Raw genomic sequence first — 23769 nt, 5'->3', positions numbered from 1 at the left:
GGACCATCCCTCCAACCGACCAGCGGTCTGCGAGGGACCCGGCGCTGCCAGGAGCGGGACCACGTCCCTGGCTGACGGGGCAGCCGGCTCAGAGGCTGTGGGCCTCCGTGGCTTCCGCCGTGGCATCTGGGCAAGGAGGCGGATGGGTGGGGCTGGCCAGGAATTATATAATCCTCCGTTTCCACAAACAGAAGTGGGTATTTTGGGAAAGAACTGGCTGGGTGAGTTGTTTAACCATCTTTCTGGGCAGCCCTGTGGGCACTCGGGGAATGGCTTTGGGAAGATGTGTCGCCTGGTACAGCCGGAGACGGATGCAGGCTGGCCCCGTCGCACTGCGAGTCCGCAGACACAGTCAGCTGTGCCCCGCTCTGCAATGCACCCTGGGAGGAGACACAGGAGCCTGCCTCCTAGGGAGTGTGGGTCAGTGGACCGTGGGTCAGTGGATCATGGGTCAGTGGATCGTGGTCAGTGGGTTGTGGTCAGTGGACCGTGGGTCATGGGTCCGTGGATCGGGGGTCAGTGGATCATGGGTCAGTGGATCATGGGTCAGTGGATCGGGGGTCAGTGGATTGTGGGTCAGTGGATCGGGGGTCAGTGGACCGTGGGTCAGTGGGTCGTGGGTCAGTGGATCATGGTCAGTGGAGTGTGGGTCAGTGGATCATGGTCAGTGGATCGGGGGTCAGTGGATCGGGGGTCAATAGATCATGGGTCAGTGGATCGGGGGTCAGTGGGTCTGGGGTCAGTGGATCATGGGTCAGTGGATCGGGGGTCAGTGGATCGGGGGTCAGTGGAGTGTGGGTCAGTGGATCATGGTCAGTGGATCATAGGTCAGTGGATCATGGTCAGTGGATCGTAGGTCAGTGGATCGGGGGTCAGTGGAGCGTGGGTCAGTGGATCAGGGGTCAGTGGATCATGGGTCAGTGGATCGGGGGTCAGTGGAGTGTGGGTCAGTGGATCATGGTCAGTGGATCATAGGTCAGTGGATCATGGTCAGTGGATCGTAGGTCAGTGGATCGGGGGTCAGTGGAGTGTGGGTCAGTGGATCATGGTCAGTGGATCGGGGGTCAGTGGATCATGGGTCAGTGGATCAGGGGTCAGTGGATCGGGGGTCAGTGGATCGGGGGTCAGTGGATCGTAGGTCAGTGGATCGGGGGTCAGTGGATCATGGGTCAGTGGATCAGGGGTCAGTGGATTGGGGGTCAGTGGATCGTAGGTCAGTGGATCATGGGTAGTGGATCGTAGGTCAGTGGATCATGGTCAGTGGATCGTAGGTCAGTGGATCATGGGTAGTGGATCGTAGGTCAGTGGATCATGGGTCAGTGAATCGTAGGTCAGTGGATCGTGGGTCAGTGGATCATGGGTAGTGGATCGTAGGTCAGTGGATCGTGGGTAGTGGATCGTAGGTCAGTGGATCGTGGGTAGTGGATCGTAGGTCAGTGGATCGTGGGTAGTGGATCGTAGGTCAGTGGATCGTGGGTAGTGAATCGTAGGTCAGTGGATCGTAGGTCAGTGGATCATGGGTAGTGGATCGTAGGTCAGTGGATCGTGGGTAGTGGATCGTAGGTCAGTGGATCGTGGGTAGTGGATCGTAGGTCAGTGGATCATGGTCAGTGGATCGTAGGTCAGTGGAGCTTGGGTCAGTGGATCAGGGGGTCAGTGGATCAGGGGGTCAGTGGATCATGGTCAGTGGATCATGGGTCAGTGGATCGTAGGTCAGTGGATCGTGGGTCAGTGGATCTGGGTCGCTGCCACAAGTCCCGGCCTCAGACCTCTAATGGATGCAACTGGTCAAGGTGTCGAAGGCCTGGCCGCTGCCTCCCCTCCCCACTCCTGCTCCCACGGAGGTTTAGAGCCACGGTGGGGTGCCCGGGGCCCCCTCCCTCTGCCCTGGCGCCTGTAGACGCTGTTCCCGGGCGGTTCCGAGCAGCTTGGGGCCCTGAGCTACCAGGACAGCCCCTCCTCGCTGAAACGAACACGCCATTTTCACAGGACGCGGGCACACAAGCAAGTCCCAGATCTCACGGAAAAAGCCAATATCACCTGAAAATTGACCCAGAAACACCCAAATGACTCCCGAGATGACCAAGACAGCCATTGAAGAGCAGAGCCAGAATTTACCACCATAAACTCCTAAATTAAGCACCTCGCGCGTCTTTGCCACAAGCACCCCTCTCGTCTCCGGCCGCACCCCACCCCTGAGCCTTCTCATAACGCTCTCCGCCACTGAGCACACATTACCTATGAAAACCATCTTCTGCAAGCAATCTGCCATTATTTATATCGCCTTCTCGCCACTTCTTCTCTCTCCGGTGAGAGGTATTGCCACCCAGGGCGGCGTGGCCCCGGCCTCCTGCACCCCCAGTTCCAAGCTGTATATGATCGTAACGATTACGTCAGCTCCTTCCTCCTTCTACACGGCTCTCAATATGCATTTCCACATAAACTAGAGGCCGGGTGCACAAATTCGTGCACTGGTGGGTCCCGCGGCCTGGCCTGCACCCTCTTGCAATCCAGGACCCCTCAGGGGGGATGTCAGACTGCTGGCTTCGGCCCCGTCCCTGCAGGCCAGGCCAAGGGACCCCACTGGTGCACAAATCCATGCACCGGGTCTCTAGTGTGCATGTAAGATCTTTGGTTAATCTCTTCCTGCCCTCCCCCCTCTCTCCTTTCCTCTGAGATTCATCAGGCTGTTCCATGTTTCCATGCCTGAGTTTTGAGCATCTGCCCTCTGGTGGTCAGTGCGCATCATAGCTACCGGTCGAACAATCGCTTAGGCAAAAATTCACGCAAGATTTGAATTCTGCATGAGCATTAACAACAACAACAACAAATAAAAGCCTGATTTGACTTGGTTGATTGAATCAGATTCTAGTATCTGTTGCCCTTGGATGCCAATCCCTTCCATTGGATCAGCATCCCCAAGGACCAATGATGGCCCAGGAGCAGGGACAAGGAAGACCCATGGAGACCGCGGCTTTGCGTCTGTGCCAGCAAAGCCGGGGAGGCCATGGACCTGATGTGCTATTCCACACATAACCCTAGACTGTCTACTTCATGAATCAATAGACAACTTTCAATTTTTAATTATAAACCTGTGTTTTCTATCAAAATTACTTCTTGCGTGGATTTTGGGACACCATATATATATATATATATATATATATATATATATATATATATATCCTTATTGCAAAGCCGTTGCTGTCAGCCAACTCCATTCTCTTCTGGAAGGAGGCGGATATAAATTACAAAGAAAAATGTAATCACAGATTCTCCTTCAGACCTTCAAATAGTCGCTGCCTAGGAAGTCAAGGGGTGGGGGGAGGGGGGGCTGTTGCCGGGAAGGGGAGCCGTCTCCACGTTGCTTAGCGCCTCCCCCAGAGTCAGGGGGAGGCAGTCTCTAAGCACAGGGACCCGCCCGTCCCCTCGTCCTGCCGTGTGTGCTTGGGGCTGGGCGGGTCAGGACACCCCATCTTCTGCCCCGGTGCCCCCGCCCCCAGCCCTCCAGGGGCCGGCCGGGCCAGGCGAGAGCCCCAGAGGTCCCGGGGTTATTTCAGTGGCGGCTGCGGAGGATCCCAGGGAAGGAGTGTTCAGATCAGGGGCGGCTGGGAGAGCTGGGCCAGGAGCGAGGCTTGCTGGTGGGGCCGGGAGGGCTGGCCCGGGGGGGAGGAGAAACAAGGCGGGGGAGGGGGGAGGGGGAGGGGGAGGGGGAGGGGCAAGTGGGGGGGGTTGATGGGTCCTCTCCCTCCTGTGACCTAGACCCGACCGATGCCTCACGCTCACCGTACGCACACTGCATCCCGTCCACTCTCCCTTTTATTTTATTTTTTTAAAATATATTTCTTTATTGATCTCAGAGAGGAAGGGAGAGGGAGAGAGGGAGGGAGAGAAACATCCATGATGAGAGAGAATCATGGACCGGCTGCCTCCTGCATGCCCCACACTGGGATCGAGCCCGCAACCCGGGCCTGTGCCCTGACCGGGAATCGAACCCGGACCCCTTCAGTCCGCAGGCTGACGCTCTATCCACTGAGCCACACCGGCCGGGGCACACACTCCCTTTTAAAGAGAACAGCCCCTGCCCGGGGCCGGTGTGGCTCAGTGGTTGAGCTTCGACCTAGGAACCAGGAGGTCCGGGTTCGATTCCCGGTCAGGGCACAGGCCCGGGTGGCGGGCTCCATCCCCAGTGGGGGGCGTGCAGGAGGCAGCCGGTCCATGATCCTCTCTCATCACGGATGTTTCTCTCTCTCTCCCTTCCTCTCTGACATCAATAAAAATATATTTTTTAAAAAATAAAAGAGCCGCCTGGCTTCCCGCTGTGATCAGCCCGGGCGCTCTGGGAAGCCCTGTCTCTCTCTCTCTCTCTCTCTCTCTCTCTCTCTCTCTCTCTCTCTCTCTCTCTCTCTCTCTCTCTCTCTTGCTCGCGGGGAGGCGGGAAGAGCGCGCTGGGGCGAGGGCCACGCGGACTCATCCCGGGAAAGGCACTCCCTCGCCTCTCGGCCAAGGCGAGTCTCCGGCTGGAAAACGCAGCTCCGCGTCCAGCGGCCACGCGGCGCGGGTATAAATAGAAATAAAGAGCCTTTCTGACACGTGGGTCTCCTGCCTCCGGCCGGGAGCGCCCAGCAGGAGCGGGAGCAGCCTTTTCCTCCCCCTCCTCCTCCCCCTCCCCCTTCTCCCTCCCCCTCCTCCCCCTCCCCCTTCTCCCTCCCCCTCCCCCTCCCCCTCCTCCCCTTCCCCCTCCCTCTCCTCCCCCTCCTCCCCCTCCTCCTCCTCGGAAAAAGATCCTATTGCTCCAGCTTTCCAAGTCGGAACCCTCTAAGGCAGTGGTTCTCAACCTTCCTAACACCGCGACCCATTTTTTCTTTTTAAATATATTCTATTGATTGTTTCCAGAGAGGAAGGGAGAGGGATAGAGTTAGAAACATCGATGAGAGAGAAACATCGACCAGCCGCCTCCTGCACACCTCCTACTGGGGATGTGCCCGCAACCCAGGTACATGCCCTTGACCGGGAATCGAACCCAGGACCCTTCCGTCCGCAGGCCGACGCTCTATCCACTGAGCCACACCGGCCAGGGCAATGCCGCGGCTCTTTCATACAGTCCCTCATGTTGTGGCGACCCCCAATTTCATTGTGACAAATTGAACATGATGAGGGCACAGTGATTCATCACAGAAACAACCTGTCATGATAGATGTGATTTTTGTTAAAGGCACAGGCTGGGCCTCCCTCATGAGAGGGTGTTCGTTCCGACCCGCGGTTCTGTAACGAAGACGGAGACGAGGAGGGCAGGGGCGAGAAGCCGGTGGGGTCCCGCTGAACCCCGGGTGCGCTGGGACTACTCCCCGGGCGCCTCGCGGAACCCTCGTGGCCGACCCTCTGGGGGAGATCTGTGGCCTGATCGTCCCCATCAAAGAAGGGGAGGCCCAGTCGTTAACTGATGGTCTCCCTGTGGGACAACGGGGGGCGGAGCGAGGACCCGACGTGACCCCCGGCCTGCGGCCTGTGCCCTGAATCTGGGGTACCCTGAGTCTGGGGTGCCCTGAGCCTGGTGAGCCTGGGGTGCCCTGAGTCTGTGAGACCTGGTGAGGGACCCGTGCAGGCAGCTGGCTCTGCCTCCGCCCCCTCCCAGCTCCACGCGTCCGGCAGGGCCCACACGGAGGGAGTGAGCGGCTCCGTCCCGCCCCGGGCTCACCTGGTCCCCACGGACGGACACGACCAGTGTGGGCAGCAGGGCCGGCCGCCGTCTAACACCCACTTCACACACGAAGAACCAGGTGTAAGAAGCAGAGACGCCAAGGGTGGGGGGCGGGGGGCGGGTTGGCCACGGCCACGAAGCTCATGAGCAGCAGCCGGGGCGAGAACCCGGTTCTGCCAACACTTAGCAGGTGCGTTTTCCTTTTTTTTTCTTTTTTTAAAAAAATATATAATTGTATTGCTTTCAGAGAGGAAGGAAGGGGGAGAGAGAGAGAGAGAGAGAAACATCCATGATGAGAGAGACTCACGGATCGGCTGCCTCCTGCACGCCCCACCCTGGGGATGGAGCCTGCAACCCGGGCCTGTGCCCTGACCGGGAATCAAACCCTGATCTCCTGGTTCAGAGGTCGACGCTCAGCCACGGAGCCACGCCACATGGGCGAGGCTCTCCTGTTTTAGACAAATGCTCCCGAACGTGGACACCCAGGTGGCTGTGACCCTCACGCCCTCTGAAGCGACGGGGGGACATGTCCCAGGGTCAAAGCCGGTCGCACGCTCTCGACGCTATTCTCCAAAATGGCACGTGGTCACCCTTCTGGGCCTGGACTCCTGGCCACGGCCACAGGCTGGGAGAGAAAGGTGGGAGGACGTCCGTTCTCCTCCGTGGCTCACACTCTTGTGCAGAAAGCAGGGCCTCGGGGCTGCCCGGGGTCCCCCAGGACGCTGCCCATGGAAGCGGGGCTCCCTGACAGCACCGCTGCGCCCTGCCCCCCATGCCAGGCGGGTGAGCATATGGGGGTTGGGGGGTGTGCTGCCCTGGTGAACCCCCTGAGTCATCACACTGCACAGGCTCGAACGGACATGCCGACCTGCCCCCCAAATACGTGTCGCAGGGTGTTCCGGCTGCAGAATGCACAATACAGACCTCGTTAGAGGGACGTAATCAAGAATAGCCCACGACAGAGGCTAGGAAGCAGGGAACAGGGGCCGGGATCTGGGAGAGAAGGTGAGAGGGTGGTGGGTGGGACACGATCAGCCAAAGACCTTGTATGAATACTAGAGGCCCGGTGCACAAAATTCGAGCAGGGGATGGGGGGGAGGGTCCCTCAACCTGGCCTGCACCCTCTCGCAATCGAGGACCGCTGGCTCCTAACTGCTCACCTGCCTGCTTGCCTGATCGCCCCTAACTGCCCTCCCCTGCCGGCCTGATCGCCCCAACTGCCCTCCCCTGCCGGCCTGATCGCCCCTAACTGCCCTCCCCTGCCGGCCTGATCGCCCCAACTGCCCTCCCCTGCCGGCCTGATCGCCCCTAACTGCCCTCCCCTGCCGGCCTGATCGCCCCTAACTGCCCTCCCCTGCCGGCCTGATCGTCCCCTAACTCCCCTCCCCTGCTGGCCTGATCGCCCCTAACTGCTCTCCCCTGCCGGCCTGATCGCCCCAACTGCCCTCCCCTGCCGGCCTGATCGCCCCTAACTGCCCTCCCCTGCCAGCCTGATCGCTCCCTAATTGCCCTCCCCTGCTGTCTTGATCGCCCCTAACTGCCTCTGCCTCAGCCCCCACCACTGTGGCTTTGTCCGGAAGGACGTCCAGAATATGACCGGTCTAATTAGCATATTACCCTTTTATTAATATAGATATACATGACCCATGGACACAGACAATAGGGTGGTGAAGGCCTGGGGCGGGCGGGGAGGGCTGGGACGTGCTGGAGGGGGCCAATGGGGGAAATAGGAGGACACGTGTAATACTTTCAACAATAACGAATGAATAAAATAAAAAAAGAAAGAATAGTCCATGAACCAGCACTTGAACTTTTTTGTAGTGTTAGATATTAAGGACTCTTCCTCCTTCTATAGCAACTGGCTTCATGAAATGACAGCTCAGTGGCTCAACATGAGTTCCGTGTTAAAGTGGGAAACGTGCCCGGCCAGTGTGGCTCAGGGGTTGAGCGCCGACCTAGGAACCAGGAGGTCAGGGTTCGATTCTCATCAGGGCACCGGCCCGGGGGGCGGGCTCCATCCCCAGTGCGGGGCGTGCAGGAGGCAGCCGGTCCAAGATTCTCTCTCATCATGGATGTCTCTCTCTCTCTCTCTCTCTCTCTCTCTCTCCCTCCCTCTCCCTGCTTCTCTGAAATCCCTAAAAATAAATATTTTTAAACGTCGGAAATACTGACACGTAAGCGCTCCCAACAGACACCATGAAAAAAAATCAAGGCCCTGACCACGTGAGACACAAAATGCAGACACCACGCTCGTCCCCACGAAGCTGGAGGGCAGAGACCGGGACGCGGCGGCCACAAACGGGATTCCACGGCCTTGGAGTTCTGTTCGCGTCTCGTGTGTGGGTTTGTTCTGGATTGACAGCTGCAGCTGCGTTTGCACACAGTTCAACAACATCATCGTAAAGGGGATCCGAGTCCACACTGGGCACCCCGAGGCCGAGTCCTGTGAAAGGGCCTGCACCCTCTTCAAGGACGAACAACACGGCCCCGGCCTCCCTGGCCACACGGTCGCCACCGCGGGCGGGCAGACGCGCAATTTACACACCAGCGCTGGGCAGGCCCGGGCACCGGTGGGTCTGGCTCCCGGGCCCTCTGGACCCGAGAGAAGGCCGGCCTGAGTGCCTGTGGTCTTGGTCAGTATTGTCCCGGAGAAGGGGCAGGAAGGGGCAGGTTTTAAAACACCATAATCAGCCCTGACCGGTGTGGCTCAGTGGATAGAGCGTCGGCCTGCAGACTGAAGGGTCCCGGGTTCGATTCCGGTCAAGGGCATGTGCCTTGGTTGCGGGCACATCCCCAGTGGGGGTCGTACAGGAGGCAGCTGATCGATGTTTCTCTCTCATCGATGTTTCTAACTCTCTGTCCCTCTCTCTTCCTCTCTGTAAAAAAATCAATAAAATATATTTTAAAAAATAAAATAAAATAAAACACCGTAATCATCTCCTCCTGCCGGTTCCTTCGGCGCGGGACCAGACGCGGACGCAAACAGCCCTCCTCGGCTCGGCCCTGTGCTGGTGGGAGCTGGGGGAGGGAGGGTGTGGACACAGAAATGGAGGGAATGGGGGGGGCCATGCTGGCCAAACGCACACAGCGGGGAACCTATGTTGGTGGGGCGGCCGTGTCCTCAGCCCCAGGAATCAGCCTCGCCTCCCGTGACCCCATCGCGGCTGCCCCGCCATCGGACGGCGAAGAAGACAGGGCCTGGAGAATGAATGAAGCTGCTGGTCCCCATCACACGGCAGAGCCAGGGCAGATCGGGGCCCGGGACCCCGGCTCCCACTCCACGGCTCTCCTGGCCACGTCGGGCCTGTGAGCACCAGAGCCCCCGGGACAGGCCCCCGGGGCGGGAGGGGGGGCGGGGGGACGCGGGGAGAGGCGGCAGGACGGACGGGAGGGCAGGGGGTGAGGTCACCGCCGGCCGCCCACGTGTCGCGGTCATGCTTACAGAGCAGGGATGAGGCCAGCATTCAGGCGGGCGGCTGGCGCTGGAGCCACCCCCCGCCGGCATCCGGGTGTGTGGGCAGGAGCGTCCCTGGGGGCTGCGTTGCTGACAGGCGGGTCAGGCCGGCGGGACCTCCCACACCCAGGAGGGCAGGGGCATCGGGGCGGGCGTGGCGGGCCCCGGGCTGCCTCCGGTCGGCTGGCGGCGGGCACCGGCCCTCGGGACACGCAGCCCCGATTCCGTGTGGCGTGTCCCCCCGCCCCCGCCCCAGGGTCCCCATCCTCCTGGTGACCCCCACTCTCAGTGCCGGCCCGGCCTCGTCACTGCACGCAGGGCACGGATGGCCGCCTGTCCAGGGAGATTAACTGACGGTGACTCGTGGCCAGGGAGATGGAGGGGAGGCCCAGGACGCACTGCAGCGTCGGGACGCAGGTGAACCCACAAGCAAGGCGTCGCCGCGTCAACACAGCCGAGCGCAACACACCACAGAGGCGGCAGCTTTCCCAGAGGCGGGCGGGGTGGCCCGGTCACCAACACGGCCGCAGCCCCCTCTCCCTCCCTCCTCTCCATCCTTCCATTTATCCATCCATCCATCCATCCATCCTTCCACCCATCCATCCATCCTTCCACCCATCCTTCCATCCATCCATCCTTCCACCCATCCTTCCATCCATCCATCCTTCCATCCATCCATCTTTCCATCCATCCATCCTTCCACCCATCCTTCCATCCATCCATCCTTCCATCCATCCATCCATCTATCCATCCATCCATTCTTCCTTCCATCCATCCATCCATCCATCCATCCTTCCATCCATCTATCCATCCTTCCATTCTTCCTTCCATCCATCTATCCATCCTTCCATCCATCCATCCATCCATCCATCCACCCATCCATCCTTCCTTCTCTCATCCATCCATCTATCCATCCATCCATTCTTCCTTCCATCCATCCATCCATCCTTCCATCCATCCATCCATCTTTCCATCCATCCTTCCTTCTCTCATCCATCCATCTATCCATCCTTCCATTCTTCCTTCCATCCATCCATCCATCCATCCATCCATCCATCCATCTATCCATCCATCCATTCTTCCTTCCATCCATCCATCCATCCTTCCATCCATCCATCCATCCATCCATCCATCCTTCCTTCTCTCATCCATCCATCTATCCATCCTTCCATTCTTCCTTCCATCCATCCATCCATCCATCCATCCATCCATCCATCTATCCATCCATCCATCCTTCCATCCTTCCTTCCATCCATCTATCCTTCCATCCATCCATCCATCCTTCCTTCTCTCATCCATCCATCTATCCATCCATCCATTCTTCCTTCCATCCATCCATCCATCTATCCATCCATCCATTCTTCCTTCCATCCATCCATCCATCCATCCTTCCTTCTCTCATCCATCCATCTATCCACCATCCTTCCATTCTTCCTTCCATCCATCTATCCATCCTTCCATCCATCCATCCATCCATCCATCCATCCACCCATCCTTCCATCCATCCTTCCATCCATCCATCCATCCACTATCCATTCATCCATCCATCCATCCATCCACTCCTTGATTCCATAAAGGCAGCAGGCATGAACTCCGTCAGACCTCACAGGCCCTGATACTGTATAAATACACAGGCATGAGCCAGCTCTCTTGGCACCCGGGCCAAGGGGAAAATGGGCACCTGACCACGTCACACCAGCCCCCCGACCTGGTCTGTGCCTTCCACTGCCCCTTCGACACAGGCTGTGAACACGGTCCCTTACACTGCTTGTGAGCAAAGCCTTGCCCAGACTCCCATTTCGGGGTTGGGGGCTGGGAAGGGCCTGCACCGGATGCCCAGAATTGTGACGCCCCTCTGGCCAGGCCTTCCGTAATCTGGGCCGTGTGTGGGAGCCCCAGTGGGGGGGGGGGTCTCTGTCAGGCTCTGACTCCCTGAGAGACACACCAACGAGCCCCTCCCCCTCACACCCTCCTCCCCGGGGACTGCCCGACCCGACCTGGAGCTCAGGGGTGGCCGATCCCCGTTCGGCTCAGGTCTGAGAGAGAGGCTGGCAGAGCTGGCCGGGGAGACAGGGCCAGGCCCGGTCCCCGGGGACGGAGCCCTCCCAGATGGGCAGATCGAATGTCGAATGTCGAGCCTTATCGCATTCCTGACATCTCCACCCGGGGAAGTGGGTCACAGAAGCTCTTACTGGAAGCACAGAGTCAGCAGAGAAAGGGGAGATTGTTCCCTAAAACCGCGCTGGGAGAACAGGCCGGCGAGTCGAGGGAGAAACGGGGTCAGATTCGCGCTCGGCACCATGAACAGAAAGCGATTCCAGCCGGGTCGGGAACCGTGAGAGCCGCTCGGGGGGGCCGCCTGGAGACCCCAGAACTGCCCCCGATAAGCAGACGGGTTCCCCATCAACAGGCCCAATGACACCCACGGACGTGCTGTCTGACGCCGGGGAAATACGCAGTCTGGGGTGGCGCGGGTTTGAATAAATCTTTTTTAAAAAATATATATTTTATAGATTTTTTTACCGAGAGGAAGGGAGAGGGATAGAGAGTTAGAAACATCGATGAGAAAGAAACATCGATCTGCTGACTCCTGCACACCTCCTACTGGGGATGTGCCCGCAACCCAGGTACATGCCCTTGACCGGAATCGAACCCAGGACCCTTCAGTCCGCGGGCCGACGCTCTATCCACTGAGCCACACTGGCCAGGGTGCAGGTTTGAATAAATCTTCAGAAGCCACCGTGTGGATGAGGCGTCATGGGAGTGGCCATATCCCCAGGCCCACCTCCTTCCAGCCTCAGGAATCTTCCTTAGGGAAATCACTCGACATTGGGGAAAAGCATCTGTGTGAAATGGTCATTGAAAAATTGCTGCCGAAACCGGTGTGGCTCAGTGGATAGAGCGAGGCCTGCAGACTGAAAGGTCCCAGGTTCGATTCCGGTCAAGGGCATGTACCTGGGTTGCGGGCACATCCCCAGTAGGGGGTGTGCAGGAGGCAGCTGATGGATGTTTCTCTCTCATCGATGTTTCTAATTCTCTATCTCTCCCTCTTCCTCTCTGTAAAAAATCAATAAAATATATTTAAAAAAATAAATAAATAAATAAAAATTGCTTAGTGGAGATTCAGACATGAACCGGAGGCCCTTGCACGGGAAGTACAATGATGATTTTGAAAACGGGGGCGAAAGCTTCCGCGTGCTTACGTGCAAGGGGACATTGCCTCTCCGCTTCTTTTTTATTTTTTTTTAACTAGAGGCCCGGTGCGCAAAATTCGTGCACAGCTGGGGGGGTCCCTCAGCCCGGCCTGCACCCTCTCCTGCCAGCCTGATCCCCCTAACTGCTCCCCCCTGCCAGCCTGATCCCCCCTAACTGCTCCCCCCTGCCAGCCTGATCCTCCCCTAACTGCTCCCCCCTGCCAGCCTGATCCTCCCCTAACTGCTCCCCCCTGCCAGCCTGATCCCCCCTAACTGCTCCCCCCTGCCAGCCTGATCCCCCCTAACTGCTCCCCCCTGCCAGCCTGATCCTCCCCTAACTGCTCCCCCCTGCCAGCCTGATCCCCCCTAACTGCTCCCCCCTGCCAGCCTGATCCCCCCTAACTGCTCCCCCCTGCCAGCCTGATCCCCCCTAACTGCTCCCCCCTGCCAGCCTGATCCCCCCTAACTGCTCCCCCCTGCCAGCCTGATCCCCCTAACTGCTCTCCCCTGCCAGCCTGATCCTCCCATAACTGCTCCCCCCTGCCAGCCTGATCCCCCTAACTGCTCCCCCCTGCCAGCCTGATCCTCCCCTAACTGCTCCCCCCTGCCAGCCTGATCCCCCCTAACTGCTCCCCCCTGCCAGCCTGATCCCCCCTAACTGCTCCCCCCTGCCAGCCTGATCCCCCTAACTGCTCTCCCCTGCCGGCTTGATCCCCCTAACTGCTCCCCCCTGCCAGCCTGATCCCCCCTAACTGCTCCCCCCTGCCAGCCTGATCCTCCCCTAACTGCTCCCCCCTGCCAGCCTGATCCCCGCTAACTGCTCCCCCCTGCCGGCCTGATCCCCCCAACTGCTCCCCCCTGCCAGCCTGATCCCCCCCTTACTGCTCCCCCTGCCAGCCTGATCCTCCCATAACTGCTCCCCCCTGCCAGCCTGATCCCCCCTAACTGCTCCCCCCTGCCGGCCTGATCCCCCCCTTACTGCTCCCCCTGCCGGCCTGATCCCCCCTAACTGCTCCCCCCTGCCGGCCTGATCCCCCCTAACTGCTCCCCCCTGCCGGCCTGATCCCCCCTAACTGCTCCCCCTGCCGGCCTGATCCCCCCTAACTGCTCTCCCCTGGTGGCCTGATCCCCGCTAACTGCTCACCCCTGCCGGCCTGATCACCCCTAACAGCCTCTGCCTCTGCCCCCGCCACCGTGGCTTTGTCTGGAAGGATGTCCAGAAGATGTCCGGTCTAATTAGCATATTACCCTTTTAATAGTATAGATCCTCACCCGAGGATATTTTTTCCATTGATCTTTAGAGAGAGAGTGGGAGGGAGAGAGAGAGAGAGAGAGAGAGAGAGAGAGAGAGAGAGAGAGAGAGAGAGACATCAATATGAGAGAGTCACATCGGCTGGTTGCCTTCCGGATGCGCCCTGACCAGGGCCGGGGATCCAATCTGCAACCAGGGCGCATGCCCTTGACCGGGGATCGACCCACGACCCTTCAGTGGGCGGGCCGGCGCTCTAACCACTGAGCCACCCAGCCAGGGCTCTGTCTCCCCTCCTGCACTTGTGCCGACCACCGGCTGCTGCCCCTCTCCACCCTCGCAGCCCTGGCCATCCCGTCTCAGAAGCCAGGGACTCCTGCCAGGCCCGGTCTCGTGAGCCTTCCCGACCGCATCTGTCTTTGTCCGCACACTCGGGCCACGCCAAGCCCTTCACGGGACCGGGAGGTCTGCTCTGCCTTCGTCCAGAGAGCCCTTCTCCACTCCACAGACAAGTGTTCGAATCAAGCATCAGGTCCCCCAGGAATGGCGGGGTGCTCTCGCTTTCCTGCCCCCCATCTGAGTATCCCCCACTTATTCCCGTGGCTGCCCCGCACCTGAATGAGTGGCAGGAGCGGGAGCTATGGGTCCCCGGGCCCCGTGTCGGGGGCGGAGAGGCTGGTTAAACTGCCCCCTGGTGGTCAGTGCATGTCATAGCGACAGGTCGACACGCACTGGGCACACTGGCTAAGCAGACAGCGCCTGGGACCCTCTGGATTCCCTGCCTGGAAGCTGCCAGCCCCGTGTCTTCCTAGGTGAACAGGTCGGGCTGATAAATACGCGGCGGCTCATCGGCCGGACGCCCCCCTCCCGCCAGCCCTGCGATGAGGGCCCCTCCCTCCCCAGCACCCCTCTGGTCGGCCCCTCCCGGCCCGGCTGCCTCCTTCTGAGGGCGTCCTGGGTTTCAAGGCCTCGCCTGGCCGCCCAGGATGAAATGTGAGCCACGGAGGGGGGCGGCGCCCGTGGCTGAGTCTCGCTGAGGCCCTATCGCTGACAGCGCTCTCTGCGGCTCCCAGCGCAGCCGGCCAGGGAGGCCGACCCTGATCTCTGCTGAGGGCCCCCGCTGGGTCTGCGTTAGCGCTGGGCAAAGGTGCCGTGGGCCAGGCGTGCCTTGTGGCAGCCGCCCCGGGCCAGCCTGTCTATAACGGCAGTAACAGCCCGCACGCGGGAGAGGGGTCGCCCAGGACCCTGCCCTCGGCTGCAGGTCACGGCTGCACGGTGCGTGGCCCTTCGGAGGAGCTGATGTTAAAAGCAATGGGCCCCCCCGGCCGGCATGGCTCAGTGGCTGAGCGCGGACCTGTGAACCATGAGGTCCCAGGTTCGACTCCCGGTCAGGGCACAGGCCCGGGTTGCGGGCTCGATCCCCAGTGTGGGGCGTGCAGGAGGCGGCCGATCCATGATTCTCCGTCATTACTGATGTTTCTCTCTCTCTCCCTCTCCCTCCCTGAAATCAATAAAGATATCCTTTATAATAAAAGCCTAATATGCTAAGTGTCGGGTGGACCGGTTGGCCGTTCAACCAATCAAAACATAATATGCTAATGAGATGCTAAGGCCGCTCAACCGCTCGCTATGACATGCACTGACCACCAGGGGGCAGACCCTCTGACTGGTAGGTGAGCTTACTGCTGGGGTCCGGCAGATCGGGACTGAGCGAGACGGGCCGGACACACCCTGGAGCCCTCCCACGGTCCCTCCCCAGCTGGCCAACCTCCTGAGTCCCTCCCAGGCCCCGATCATGCACCGGTGGGGTCCCTCGGCCTGGCCTGCGCCCTCTCACAATCCAGGACCCTTCAGGGGATGTCGGAGAGCTGGTTTCATCCCGACCCTGCAGTCCGGGCCGAGGGACCCCACTGGTGCATGAATTCATGCACCAGGCCTCTCATTTTAAATAAACAAATTAATTAAACCAGAGCTCAGCCACCCGGGGTCTCAGGGCTGAAACATGCAAAGCCCAGGTCCTGCTCCCATTCCCGTGGGCGCCGAGCGGGGCACAGGCCGTGCACCGGACCCACCTTCCTCCGGGCACAGGCTGCAGGCTGGCCGGCTGCCCATCATTTCCAATGTTGGCAGACTCCCCCCAGATGCACACCATTCGACGTCTGACCCGCCCCCCCCCCCCCGCCTCGCCCCCCCGACCTTGGAGAGGAGCTGTCCTCAGGCAACCTGGGCAGAGCAGAAGCTCAAGTTCGGGCGCACGAAGCCAGATCGCATCAAAGCCTCGTGTTTTGTTTTGCTTTTGCTTTGCAAGTTTCAAATCGTCTCTTAGGTAAAGCAACTGCACGCGGGGGCGTGCGAAGCGACGAGGCACCCCGCCCCACCACCGGGCCGTTCTCAGAAAAACGCCGGGACGTGTTGAGATGGGACCCACACGTGTCACCACATGGCCCAGCGGTTTCAAAATCAAAAACAGACCCCAGCGCGCGCGCCCGCAGCCACCTGGAAGGCCCAGGCGTCGGCACAGCCCGCAGCGACGCCGGCCAAGCCTCTTCAAAGCCGGGCACCAGGCAGACGCCCCGCGGCCCGTGCCCCCGGCTTTCACGACCAGCCAGCGCGCAGACGAGAAGCAGCCCTCGCTCCTGAACCGCAGGACGGCTCCGGGGGCAGCACCCGACCGCTGCTTTCTCCGGGTTGAGAAATCCGGTGAGAAATCTGGTGAACTCAGCGCCTTCTCGGTCAGAAGGCGGTAGACGGGGTGACACATCGGCCCAGCAGCATTAGCACAACATTCGACTGTGGCAAACCATCATCATTCCTTCTCCGCCCACCCCCACTCCCATCCCACCGGGGGGGGGGGGGGGGGGCGGGGAGGGGCCGGCTTCAGAGCTCCTGTCTGTCCTGCCCCCAGTTCAAGTCCACGGCTCGCTGAAGGGCCCCAGGCACCTTCACCATCACCCAGAGCCGTCTGCCCCCACCCTCACCCGGTCTCCAGCCCGGATGCATCTCTGCCTCCGGAAAGGTGGGGGCAGACCCCTGGAGGGGGTGCTCGCCGGGGTGGGGGCAGACCCCTGGGGGGAGGAGGAGGGGAAGGGTTGAAATGTAAGAGGGAGTCAGAGCCCCGGCCCGTATGGTTCAATAGGTAGAGCGCCGGCCTGCAGACTGCAGGGTCCCGGGTTCGATTTCAGTCAAGGGCACAGGCCCGGGTGGCGGGCTCGAGCCCCAGTGTGGGGCGTGCAGGAGGCAGCCGATCCGTGATTCTCTCTCCTCATGGATGTTTCTCTCTCTCTCTCCCTCTCCCTTCCTCTCTGAAATCAATAAATAGATTATTTTTAATAAAGAGGGCATCAGAAGACTCAGCCACCAATGTAGGATTGCCAGGCAACGTGTGACATTCCACGTTCACGCGAAAAAGAAAAAAAAACACAGGGAACCACGTACGGAAACGCTGAATAAAGACAGGTCCGTGTTCCTGGCTTGTCCTGTGGCCTCCGGCGGCGACGTCTGCTGGGTCTCGTAAAAAAATAAAAAATAAAAACCCGCAAGAAACCACCGCGGGCTCCGCGGGGGGCAGGGGCTCAGCTGTGAGTTCCAGATGGGCAGCGCGTGGGCCCGGCCGGCGGCCAGACGGGGGCGGGGGGGGCCGGGGGGGGGGCAGCCAGAGGGCACAGGAGCGGCTCAGCCACGTCGGGGGGGGGGCGGCGGGGGGGGGGACCAGCTTTTGCTGAGTAACGCGGAAACGGATCTGAACCATACGGGTCGAATTCCCCAGAAAACAAACAGGATTTGAGAGGAAAGGAAAAGTACCTCGTTAGCCGCGCTGTCTGAGGTTTTCCGGAGCCCAGACCTCCCGGGGCCGAGCTCAGGCCGGTTACTCAGCCGCTGCTCACGGGGCAGCTCGGAGGCCGGGAGCCCGGCTGGTCAGGAACCTCCAGTTTGTTTTTAAAAAGCGTGTTTCACGGCTGGCCCCCACCGACGCCCCGGCTCCCTCCTTGTGGGGTTCATCCCTGTGTTTCTTTCCAGCTGGGGGGCCGGGGAGGACACCCACTGTCAGAGGCCTGGGGGGCGGGGTGTCTGGGGACCCAGGACACGGCGGGGGGCACGGGGGGTGGGGTGGGGAGGGTTTGCAGGAAACCAAGCTGCCGGGAGGCTAACCATAGGCTAAGGCCGCTCAACCGCCCGCTATGACGTGCACTGACCACCAGGGGGCAGACAGTCGACCGGTCAGCCATTCAACCAATCAAAACGTAATATGCTAATGAGATGCTAAGGCCCCTCAACCGCCCACTATGACGTGCACAGACCACCAGGGGCCAGACAGTCGACCGGTCAGCCATTCAACCAATCAAAACATAATATGCTAATGAGATGCTAAGGCCCCTCAACCGCCCACTATGACGTGCACAGACCACCAGGGGCCAGACAGTCGACCGGTCAGCCATTCAACCAATCAAAACGTAATATGCTAATGATATGTTAAGACCGCTCAACCGCCCGCTATGACGTGCACTGACCACCAGGGGGCAGTCAACAGGTTAGCCATTCAACCAATCAAAACGTAATATGCTAATGATATGCTAAGGCCGCTCAGCCGCTAGCGATGACGTGCACTGACCACCAGGGGCAGATGCTCCGACGGGTAGGTTAGCTTGCTGCTGGGACTGAGCGAGATGGGCCGGACACGCCTGGAGTCCCTCCCGGGCTGGCCAACCTCCCGGTCCCCACCCCTCAGCCCAGGAAGAAAGCAGGTGAGTGACACACGGAGCCAGGAACTAGGCTGACACCAAGGTGCCCTCCCTCCCCAGCCCATCGCCCCCTGAGGACACCCCTGCCCGTCGGGGGGTGGGGTGAAGGGAGGGCGGCCCCCAGCGCGGGTCCGTGGGATCGAGGGGCCGGGTCGCCCGTGCTGTGTCCTTCCCACTGGCCGCCCCCGGCACCGTGTGTGTGTGTGTGTGTGTGTGTGTGTGTGTGTGAGGTTGTCACATGCGGGTGATCCTGGTTCCACGCCCCCGGAAATTCCCGAGACCCAGCGAGACATCGGAATGCGAAGGAGACACGGCAAGAGCCACCACAGAACGAAGGTCGTGCACGCCAGCACCCTGGCTGCCCGGGAGCAAGCGGACACGGTCGGGGCAGGGCAAGGTTTGCAAACTGTGTTCCGGGGAACCCTCGGAGCTCTGGGCGCTCCAGAGGGGCCTCAAGACGAAACTCCAGGCCCATCGCCCGCACGACCCGTTCTACCGGGCCCACACAGCGGGTTAGTAAGATGTTGGGCGGCGTGGGGGGGGGGGGGGGCGGGAACCTTGTTATGGTTAAAGTCATTTTTTTTAAAATATTTTTATTGATTTCAGAGAGGAAGGGAGAGGGAGAGAGAAACATCCATGATGAGAGAGAATCATGCATTAGCTGCCTCCTGCACGGCCCCTGCTGGGTATGGAGCCCACAAGCCCGGCCTGTGCCCTTGACCAGGAATCGAACCCGGGTCCTTTTCATCCCCAGGCCGACGCTCTACCCACTGAGCCACACCGGCCAGGGCTGGTTCAAGTCATCTTAAAGCCCTGGTCTAAGAGGCCTCCAGCTGCTCAGAAGGGCGCTCTCTCCTGCGAGGCGAGGCCCAGGGTCAAGGCCTGGGCAGGTACGGGAGCTACGCACCTGAGGCAGGTGAGGAGCCTTCTACACCTGGGAGCCGGCAGGAGGTGAGAGGCTGGGGCCTGTCGGGGCTTCTAGAACTTTCCCCTGGTTTCTCGGTGTGAAACGCCTCCTGCACCCACTTCCTACCTGAGCCTCAGCTGAGAATCCCTGTCGGGGCTGACCTTCCCTCATCACCTCCGGCCCCTTCTCGGGGCAGCTCCGGGAATGACCTCAGCTCCCCCTCGCCACCGCCCCCCCGGCCGGCCCCGCCTGAGCCACCCGCCCTGGCCCCCGTCACACGGACGTCCGTGCCCCACGCTAGACGGCTCGCTCTGCGGGGCGGGCACCGTTCCCCCATCACTGGCTCCCCGGGTGCCTAACACAGACCATGCCAAGCACCGGGGCCCGCGTCTCCGACACCACCTGCCCCTGGGCTCAGCCGAGGCCTCTGTGACGGGCGGCCGCGGGGATGCCACGGGGACGGGGCGGGGGGCGGGGGTGGGGAGCAAGGGAGAGACATGAGCTTTCCATTCAAGTGACCTCTTAGCGCCGGCCACGTGCCTGGGCCGGGCAGAGCTAAACCGCCATCCCACGGTGGTCGTGCAATTAAAAGATGCCGGGCCCAGCCCTGGCCGGTGTGGTCCAGTGGATAGAGCGTCGGCCTGCGGGCTGAAGGGTCCCGGGTTCGATTCCGGTACCTGGGTTGCAGGCACATCCCCAGTGGGGGGGCGTGCAGGAGGCAGCTGATCGATGTTTCTCTCTCATCGATGTTTCTAACTCTATCCCTCCCCCTTCCTCTCTGTAAAAAATCAATAGAATATGGGGGGAGGGGGGAGACTCAAGGGGCCCCAGGTTCTTAGCTGATGAGGCAGATGACGAGCCACCACTGTCTCCAAGAATTTGAAGGTCGTGAGGAGGTCGCTGGGAGGACACCGGCCCACGGGCCCATCCACGCGGACAATCAGAAGCTACGCCAAGAGCTGACTCAGAAGCGCAGAGAGCCAGCAGCCATGGGCAGCCTCACCTGGGACCTCCTTCGCCAGGCAGGCGCCCAGGCCCCGCCCCAGACCTGCCCATCAGGACCTGCAGGTCGACAAGCTCCTCCGGCCCCGGGAAGCCTGTGCCCCCTGCGCCCCCCGCACCCCCTGAGGCAGGGCCCTGGCGTAGACGCTTCACATGGGGGGACCAACCGGCTCCTCGCCGCCCTCCCTGGAGCAGGAACTGCCTGGGGCTCGGCTCTGGGCGCACAGCTGCCAGGAAGACAGGCACCGGCTTTCCTCGCAGCTGTCCGGTCCGAGCTCTTGAAACCCGAGTGGTATGGACGCTGCCAGGCGGCTGCCCCGGCAGGAGATCCAGAGATAAGGCCTCGCTGTTTCCCGGGCCAGGAGCCGGCCTGTCGGGGCGCCGGGAGGGGGAGACCTGCTGGGAGGGAGCCGGAGGGAGGCGCCCGGTTCAGTCCCCTGGAAGGAGGGGGCACGGCGTCCCTGGGCCCAGAGGAGCCAGAGCCGGCCCTGGAGGGTCACAGGGCAGAAGAGAGGCGGCTCCCCTCGCTGGGGGTGGGGGGTGGGGGTCGCTGGGCGCCAGGGGGCAAATGCATTTTGGTGACATTTCTCTGGGGGCAGCCTTCCTCGTGCAGAGCCGGGTTCGAGCACAGACAGAGGAGAGAGGGAGGGGATGGGGGGCTACAGGGGCGAGGGTGATGAACAGGAGTCACCATGGTAACCAGCAGAGTCGCTCCCAGCTTAACCAAGTCCCCGGGGCCGGGCGCCCAGGAAGGATGCGCAGGGCTCCGCGGCACATCTGGCGGCACATCTGGCAGAGCCGCGGGAAGGCAGTGGGCGCCGGGAGTCCCCCTCCAGCCCCCTGGCCTGGCCAGACCCCCGCCTGGCGGGCACATCGCCAGGAGAGAGCCACGAAGCCCGCGGAAACGGCGACCCCTCACCACGACCCCCGTCCTCGCAGGAGCCCGGCCCCTGGGCCCGCCCGTGCTGCCCGCCTGAGCCGCAGCTGCCCGAGCGACACGCAACACGGAACTGTGCTCGGCCCACGCTGTCCGGGGGGACGGTCACTCGGGCGGGGGCTGGGCATCCCCGAGTCACCGCCCGCGTCCCCCGGCTTCCCCACTCACGCTCCTGCCGTCCGGCCGTCCGGCCATCCCGGGGCCACGGCGGCCGCAGACAGAAGGCCCCGAGTCACCGCCCGCGTCCCCGGCTTCCCCACGCACGCTCCTGCCGTCCGGCCGGCCGTCGGTCCCGGGGCCACGGCGGCCGCAGACAGAGGGCCCAGGGCCACGGAGCCCTGTCCACCCGCCCAGCCCCGCACGGCGCTAACCATTGTCCTACCGGAGCCGGAGCTGCGTGGTGACCCAAGGAGACAGCCAGGACTTCGGGGGCTGGGCCCGGCCTCCTGCTCCCTCCACGCGGGCGGGGCCCCCAGGAGGCTGCGGGCTGGGGGTGGGCCTCCGCCGCCATCGGTGCAGGGAGCTGAGCCTCCTGCCGGCTCCTGGAGAGAAAGAGAGAGAGTCAGCGCCAACACGGGAGGCTGCAGACACACACACACCACGTACAACACACACACATACAGCACGCACACCACATACACCACAGACACACAGACAGACACAACACACACACCACGTACAACACACACACATACAACACGCATACCACACACACCACAGACACAACACACACACCACGTACAATGCACACACATACAACACGCATACCACACACACCAGACACACATACAGACACAACACACACACATACAACACGCACAACACATACCACACACACAACACATACCACACACACCACACACATACACATACCACATACAACACACACAACACACACACCACGTACACACATACAGACACAACACACACACCACGTACAACGCACACACATACCACATGCACAACACACACCACACACACACATACCACATACAACACATACAACACACATACCACACACACACACATACAGACACAACACACAGCACACGCACGCACACACAGCACACAGCGCACACACCCACATACACATGCAACACACACCATGCACACATATACCACATACAACACATACAACACACATACCACACACACCACGTACACACATACAGACACAGCACACACACACATACACCACACACACACACACATACACACACCACACACGCAACACATACAACACACATATACCCCACACACCACACACATATATACCACATACAACACACACACAAACCACATACCACACACACCACACATAGACAGCAAACACAACACATACACCACATACACACACCACACACACCACGTACACACACCACACACACCACATACACACACCACACACACCACTTACACACACACCATGCACACACACCACACACACACCACACACACCACGTACACACACACCACACATACACCACACACACCACGTACACACACACCACACACCACACACACCACGTACACACACACCACGCACACACACCACACACACACCACACACACTACGTACACACACACCACTTACACACACACCACACACACACCACACACACCACACACACCACGTACACACACACCACACATACACCACACACCACATACACACACACACACACACACCACAGCACACATACACACCACACACCACGTACACACACACACACACACCACGTACACACACACACACACCACACACCACGTACACACACACACACACCACGTACACACACACCATACACACACCACACACCACGCACACACCACACACACCACGTACACACACACCACGCACACACACCATACACACACCACACACCACGTACACACACCACACACCACGTACACACACACACCACACATACACCACACACACCACGTACACACACACCACACACACACCACACACACCACACACACACACACACACACACACACCACAGCACACACACACACCACACACCACGTACACACACACACACACCACGTACACACACACACACACTACAGCACACATACACACCACACACCACGTACACACACACACACCACACAGCACACATACACACCACACACCACGTACACACACACATACACACCACACACCACGTACACACACACCACACACACCACGCACACACTTTGGGGCCGGGGGTGGAATGCACCATAAGAGGAGCCCCTTGCACTGCCATTATCTGAACGTCTGTGATGTTGGAATTACTGGTGATTTGCACCCAAATGAAGAACTGGGATGAAATGTCTTTTGTTTAATGTCTTTTTATTGATTTCAGACAGGAAGGGAGAATCATGGACCGGCTGCCTCCTGCACGCCCCCCACTGGGGAAGGAGCCCGCAACCCGGGCCTGTGCCCTGAGCGGGATCGAACCCCGACCTCCTGGTTCCTAGGTCGATGCTTAACCCCTGAGCCACGCCGGCCGGGCCCAGAAGGAATGTTGAAACCCAACAGGACCCAGCACTCAGCCAGGGCTCCCGGCTCAGCGAGCGTCTGTCAGGGTCTCACAG

At 60.5% G+C, this 23769-nt stretch overlaps 1 long non-coding RNA gene across 1 annotated transcript in view; it reads right to left on the bottom strand.

Moving 5' to 3' along the window:
• LOC308535919 overlaps positions 1-23769 on the bottom strand; it is a 62206-nt gene that overhangs the window by 35242 nt on the left and 3195 nt on the right. Inside the window, exon 3 of the long non-coding RNA XR_013997320.1 lies at positions 21563-21722. This is a non-coding gene — a long non-coding RNA (uncharacterized lncRNA). The remainder of the gene's footprint in view (positions 1-21562; positions 21723-23769) is intronic.

This window comes from Myotis nattereri, assembly GCF_964212035.1.
Source record: "Myotis nattereri genome assembly, chromosome: 21".
Taxonomy (NCBI): domain Eukaryota; kingdom Metazoa; phylum Chordata; class Mammalia; order Chiroptera; family Vespertilionidae; genus Myotis; species Myotis nattereri.
The sequence above is the reverse complement of the archived record's forward strand: the minus strand, read 5'-3'. Positions and strand labels throughout refer to the sequence as shown.